The following is a 7,918-nucleotide window of genomic DNA, read 5'->3' as shown; positions in this document are numbered from 1 at the left end:
ATTCTAACTGATTGTATGGGGTGGACAGGTGTCTTTATGCAGCTAACGACCTCAAACAGGTGCATCTAATTTAGGATAATAAATGGAGTGGAGGTGGACATTTTAAAGGCAGACTAACAGGTCTTTGAGGGTCAGAATTCTAGCTGATAGACAGGTGTTCAAATACTTATTTGCAGCTGTATCATACAAATAAATAGTTAAAAAATCATATATTGTGATTTCTGGATTTTTTTTTTTTAGATTATGTCTCTCACAGTGGACATGCACCTACGATGACAATTTCAGACCCCTCCATGATTTCCAAGTGGGAGAACTTGCAAAATAGCAGGGTGTTCAAATACTTATTTTCCTCACTGTACATATATATATATATATATATATATATATATATATATATATATATATATATATATATATATATATATTAGAGGTGGGCATAGATTAATTTTTTTAATCGAATTAATCTAGATTAATTTTGAAATTAATCTAGATTAATCTAGATTAAAATGGCTCATTTGAATTCTGCCGAAGGCATTCAGAATATGTGTGCTACCCAAATAATGACTATAAAAGTAAGTCTTTGAGAACGGGTTTCTCAAGTCAGGTGGCGCATTAGACCAGGGGCTCATCTCCTGTTTCCAAAATGCATCCCAAACTGCTTGAGAAAGCTGTTCTACTCACTGTAAAAGGTTACTACTGTACTGTTACCGTCCGTAGGCAACATTAGGTATGCCTATGTTATTATCAACTACTAGCGATGTTGCCTAAAATCCATATTGTGATATACATTGCAGCCTCTTGCGATATTATAATAAAACCATTTCAGAACAGGTTACACAGACCCTGCTAAACAACTGCTAAATGTATTTTTTTTTTAAAGGGTGTATGTAGTTTTGAGAACATATATTGTGCAAAACTGTAAGTATACAACATAATTTTGCAGATAAATAAAATGTAAGTACACTAGCTGCAGAGACTTAAGTAGGTCTAATGTTTATTATGGCTTGGAGCTTATGAAACCCCAAATTTAAAATTAGAATATTGTCTAACTGATGTCTTTTCAGTTAAAAAGAAACACAACAACGATTCTTTAAATCGGGCGCAGACAGAGATTATGTTCTACACCACTCAGATATATTGGGAATAATACATGCGCGCTGGTATTCAGTGATATGTTTCGTTTTGAATTTGAGGTGGTAGAACGGATAAGTCACGTTTTAACTTACCGAACTGTTACCTCACACACTCTGTCTATATAGTTTGCTGCTGCTCGTTGCACCGATCTTTTTCACCAGTTTTCACTTTCAGCTGTGTTACAGTGTTTACTTAAGATGACGACGAATATGATGCGTTGCAGCCGGGTGTTCCTCGCGGCCGCGGGTAGATTGCGTCATCATAGCTTGTGTAGCTTGAGCCAGCTCCGAACCCAACTTGGAGAATAGATTAACGGCGATATTTTTTTTATCGCGCGATAAGAGTCTCGCGTTAACGCGCCGATAACGGCCCACCACTAATATATATATATACATATATATATATATATATATATATATATATATATATATATATATATATATATATTTGCTATTTTATTAAAAAGGTTATACAATTACAACAACAATTAAAATTGTAACAATATTTCCAGTGTAATCTTTCTTTGTAAAAACTAAAGTATACATTTTATCATATTTATTTCAAAAGTTAAGGATTCATTAGTTTTAATATAGCCTATTTTTACTCATCTCAGTATAGCAATAGAGTTTGGTAAAAGCTGTTCATTCATTCAGAAACAAAAACGCGATTCATTTTTAAACAGTATTTTTGCCAGCTGTAGTAGCTACATAACAGCGCGCATCTGTGCGTTCATTCATTCATACATAGAAACGCGATTCATATTTAAACAGTCTTTTTGAGTGTACAGACACTTGCGATCAGCGGGATCCGTTGCTCCTCGAAATGAAACTTCCAGCACTTTTGAGGTAAATTTTCCAGGATTATTATTAAGATAGTATTATTCCTCACAGCGCTGTAAAGTACATGACTCTGTTAACTTGCGGTGAGTGTTATCCAGCTGATGTGGACGTTTCACAGGTTTGCATGGATCGCCTCGGATTATTTGCGTTTGAATGGGCGGGGTCACATTAAAACATAATGAGCTGAGATGAGAACGACTGACATCTCTCTCTTTTCATACATATTACATAAACTGAGAATATTTGTTTTTTATAAAAATTACTTCATTTAAAAGAAGAGAATTCAAGCTTCATGCCTGTGTGTCTGTATGCCTGATTGACTGAGTATTCGCTGAGTTACAGTTCATTTTCGGACGCGTTTCAGAATGGACTTCACTGACAGAGAGAAAGCAGAACTCGCATCATGTTTATTTTTCTTTATTTGGCAAAAAGCACAACACGTTGTTTTTATTGTGAGTAGGGCTGGGGAAAAAATCGATTTGATTTAAAAATCGAGTTGGTAGGTCAAATCGATTCATATTTTCAAAAAATCGATTTTTTTGATTTTTTTTCTCCCCCTCTTCTATATAGCGTACAATACATACATTTTGCATTTGCCAAATCCTCCTTCAGGGTTTCCGTAGAACGCTCCATGCGGTGCAGCCCTCGATGCTTCACGACATCACGACAAAAAGACTAGCATGTTTCATTTTTTAACGGTCCTCCACGACGACGGCGCACGAGTGAGTGAGTGAGGGAGAGTGTGTGTTCGCGAGTGTGACTGTGTGTGTGCGCGAGAGTGAGTGAGTGAGTGAGTGAGTGTGTGTGTGTGTGTGAGAGAGAGAGAGAGAGAGAGAGAGAGAGAGAGTGCATGTATGTGTGTTACTTTGTTTAATTTAATGATTTTGATGAATGATGTTATTTTTCTGTTGTGTTTGTGCATGTGGTTTTGTTGTGGTTCTCTCTTTCTCTCTCTCTCTCCCAGTGGCGCTTGTTAGAGCGCGTACAGGTGTACGGCATTACGATGACGTCAGAAGTGGCATGGCGGCTTTGATATAAGCGGGTGTGGATGTTTCCTCCTCGAGCTCTCCTCTCTCCCGGCTTCGTGTTTACTTTAACTTGCTTTCTAATCCTGGTTGTACCATCGTAGCCATTTGAAACCTTGTAATTACAATGTGAAAACTTGTTGAATCACCTGTGTAACTAAAGGAGAGGTATGTAGGGAGGCGGGGGTTATTGTTTTCCTCCGTTTTCTCTTGTTTTGAGGTTAGCAGGGAGGTAAGACTATGTTGTTTATTTTATTCTTTATTTTGAGAAGGAGAGAGGTTTAATGCGGTAGATAGTTTCAAGATTTTGTTCGTTGTTTTGGCTTTCCCCTCCTGAGGTATTTAATTTAATCTTTTGTTTTGTCTCCTATGTTTATGTAATAAACAAATATTTTTTTCTTAATATAACTCTTGGTTTCGATGGCTTCTTATATTATTTAATTAATGAAGCGGGAGATGAGACTCCGGGCATCTTACTGTAGCGGGGTTAAGGTGCTCTATAATTGAAACAAATCCCCGCGTGCTTTGTTAAATTGTGCGGGTCGAAAATGGGCTGTGGTGGTGTAGTTTTTTGTCGGACCTCGTAACAATGTGCGAGTGAGTGAGTGAGTGAGTGTGTGTGTGTGTGTGTGTGTGTAGGCTATGTGAGTGAGCTTGTGTAGCCTATATGTGCGAGTGAATGAGTGTGTGAGACGGCTCGCGATGACTGGTCGTAAAACAACGTGTAGTCTGACATGTTTCTTGTCCACGACATGACAAGATTTTTAGGAGTCAAAAACGTGTAATCTGACAGTGACTATCATAACAGACAAATAAAATTTTGTTTATGTTGATGCACTTTAAATACATTAAATATATATTTTTAAAATATATTTACAGTTCGCAGTTATTTTGTTTTAAATGAAAAAAAAAAAAAAAATCGAATCGAAACTCGATTTACGATTCGATTCGATTTTTTTTTTTTTTAACAAAATAACTGCGAACTGTAAATATATTTTAATATATACCCATTATATACCCAGCTCTAATTGTGAGTATACACAAAAATAATACACACTTAACAGGATCGATTGATGTATAACACAACCATGTAAGATCAAAATCAACAGATTATTTTGAATCTCTTTTGCACTGATAAGGGAAAAAACGAGCAGATCACGCCAGCGTGATTGCCGACCACAGGGGGTTAATTATCTTACTATTAAAATACATGATCCGGATTTTACCACCTCCGCCTTGTTTTGAGCCATGAAAAACCCTGTGAGGCCATTTTGATGTAGTGATGATGGATGCACGTCTTTCTTTGAGGTAACCATTGCAGACACAACACAATGAGCCCTATCTTGCACCCAGTGCAATTGACTTTGCATGTATAATGCATGTATAATTCCTATTTTGTACCCGACGCACAGCAGACTTTTCCTTCCACAGACGCACGCTGGTAAACTAGGAAATGAACTTGCGCTCCTGGGGGCGGTGCAGCGAAAAGAGGAGGCGTGTTTTGGCGCAAACTTTCCCTGGTGCTATTTTGCAGGTTTAGAAAACAATTCCACCACTGACCAGGAAAAACCTAGTCTAAAGTCAGTGGCGAGTTGCGCATGTTATTCAGATGCTATTTTAAGGGCGCATGCTTGGCCATAATGTAGCGTGTGCACAACGCGCATACACTTTGAATCTCTCATCTACACAGAAACAGCCGTTTTCATTTTTGCAAATCATACATTATTACAAGGAAAAATATTAACACACAAGGGAAATCATTGTTGTGTCCATGAAGATGTGAAAAAATAGGCATAAATCTAGCTTACACATTTACCCAAATTGTTATACGCCTGTTTAACTGAAGCTAATTTGGGTGTGTTTCTCCCATCCCCATACAATGTCACTTCTCTGTGTTTTACGGTCCTGACGAGAACGTCGGTCTCCTCGGCTGTGAGCCGCTCCTGGCGTCTGCCTGGCAAATCCGCCGTTATAATAGCAATCCGCCATGGAACAAGCGCGCCTGCTCTTAAAGGGAATGTGAGATGTCGCTCTGATTGGTTTATTTCACGTTAAGCCCAAACCACACCTATGAGTAATGAAGCGACTTCAGACCAACCCATTTTAGATTTGCGTCGGGCGCAAGAGTCATTTATCCGGCCGGTATAAAAGCAACAGCACCCGAGATCCACCCACAAAGTTACTTGTGTTTTGCACTTGATGCTTGCGTTTCATATTGTTAAAATAGGGCCCAATGATTGGAAGCACTTCTTCCCTGCTTTTATAGCAATCAGCCTGCTCTTATAATAAATCAGAATAATAGTGATTTAACCAGACTAGTACTTGTACTAGTACTAGCACGTGCCCCCTAAGATTTTTGAGCCCAGTGGATTTGAATGCAGCTTCTAAAGGACAATTTTTTTTTTTTTTTTACATTTCAATTAACCCTTTGAAGTGTACAATCACTCCGGTGTGATTAAAATAGGGCTGTCAATCTTCCTCTATAATACTATTCGAATTCCATTCCTTATTTTATTTAATATTCGAATAATATACGAATATTAAATGCTCAAATTCATCCTATTATTAATATTTACGACATTACACAGTCTTATGGATCGCCAATGCGTGATGTCGATCGGTCTCATATCTTCACAGATAAACCGTCAGTTTGTCTGTTATTGCCTTTTGGCGGACAGCTGGTAGCAGTTAGCCCCGTGATGAGGAGAGAGAGAGAGGCAGAACATAAGTAATTCTTGCCTGTTTTAGCGGCGGTTCCTCGGACAGATCGCCTAGCTTGTCAGGTTGTAAGTTGTCATAAAAAAAAATAACGTATATTTTCCTGTCCATTTTGGCCTTCCGTCCACAATGAGACGGCGTTTTTATTAATGAAAACGCACTCCAAAGTGGATATATTTGAAGACGCCGTTTTCACGTTGTAGTGTGGACTGAGAATCAAATTGTTGATCTCTGTTACCGTGGAGACATTCCTCTCCGCGACTTTTGACAGTTGTGATGATACAGCGTGGATAACGTGCACAATTGTGTTACGATTCAAAAACTTTATTGTTTATCAGACGAAACAAAAGCGTTTAATTTTCACATGTGTGTGCCAAGGCGGCGAGAAAGGCAAGATTGCATTTTTAAAAAAAAATATACATAAAAAAGCAATATTCGAATAGGAACTTCAGCATTCGAATAGTATTGATTTTTTTAATATTCGAATTATATTCGAATTTCGGAATTCGTTCCAACAGCCCTAGATGAAAATGCTCAGTGCATCACAAGATCAATTGTTAAATTCAAATCTGCATTCGTGCTTTGGCTGGGGCTGAGTCAGAGATGAACGCGCTTAGCGCTCATCATATATCACATCTGTTCAGTGTTTTCAACCATACTTTTACTGACCAATCAAACTCCACGTACACTAGGTAATGGAGAATGTTAAGAATGCAGGACTTCAAAGAACAGCCTCTGATTCACAAAATGTGAGGTACAACAACGAGATAATGTGCAGTTTGCCTTGCGGTGCCAGTGCTTTAAATTTGTTTGTTTTGACTTATAGGCCTAATATTCTTAATATTCTAGAATAGCGACAGTAAATAAGTTAACCCTCTGGGGTCTAAGGTGTTTTTGGGGTCCTTGAGATGTTCTGACATGCCCTGACATCTGTGCTTTTTTCAGTTGCTTATAAACATATTAATGGCAAAAAAAAAAAATACACACTATTTAGCACAAACAGGGCTACCATAATATGTGAGCAACAAGAATGTACATGTCTGCATTTTTGAGAGAATAATGTTTATGCGTGGTTATTGAAAAAACTAAAAACTAAAGTTTCTGAAATAAGACCACAAAACACATACTAAATATGTGTCAATAAGACTTTTGTCTAATGGATGTCATCGCCTATTGTTTTTTCTTCAAAATTATGTGAAAATCACCCTGCCTAATCATTCACATAACACAATACATTGATTTGAATTTTGCAAAGCACTTTCTGTTTGGAAAGGCAATATTTGAGTGGGTGTCAACGATCATGCATATTTAGTGGTTCACACCTGAGGAGACAATGGGGCCCACATACTTAATGACCCTTTCATTCAGGTGAGTCACTGAGCCACAAGAATGCAAGAGCAACAGTTGGAAGCATCTCAATTTTTTTTTATTTTTCCACAAATTGTGCTTGCAAATTGGCCTATAATATCCAAGGAAAACATGTCTAGTAATTGTGCAGTTAATTCTCATACTGTATTTTCAGTTTTGGAATATTTATCCTCTCCCCAAATTTGTCACTAATAAAACACAATAAAAATTATTTAAAGAAAAGGCTTATATTTACCTTTTAATAGTTTGTTTACATCTACCTTGTAAATATATTTTTTTTAATTAAAAAGGTTACAATTACAACAACAATTCAAGTGTAATCTTTCTTTGTAAAATCCAAAGTATACATTTTATCATACATATTTCAAAGTTAAGGATTTGATTAATTATTTGATTACTTTATTTTTGACAAAACATACTATATTTAACATGAGCAAAAATTGGCAAACAAAAGCTTATTCGAGGTGGCAGATATTTTACAGTAAAAATGTATAATCTATCCAAAACTAATCAACGAAATGTTGTCTTTCATATGTCTGTAACATAGGTCTTTCATTTTTATTATAAGAAATATAAATGTTAATTTGCAGTTTAATACGTTGCTTATACAAATACATTTTATTTCAACATATTTCAGTCGATTTTTACTCAGTATAGCAACACAGTTTGCTAAAACCGAAACATTCATTCACACACAGAAACGCCTGACTGTAACGTTGTTTTTATGAAATATGAGGGCATATAAATGTTAATTTGCAGTTTAATACGTTGCTTATACAAATAGCCTACATTTTATTTCAACATATTTCAGTCGATTTTTACTCATCTCAGTAT

This window comes from Scardinius erythrophthalmus (assembly GCF_964197995.2).
Source record: "Scardinius erythrophthalmus genome assembly, chromosome: 17".
NCBI lineage: Eukaryota > Metazoa > Chordata > Actinopteri > Cypriniformes > Leuciscidae > Scardinius > Scardinius erythrophthalmus.
This window is presented reverse-complemented; position numbering follows the sequence as displayed.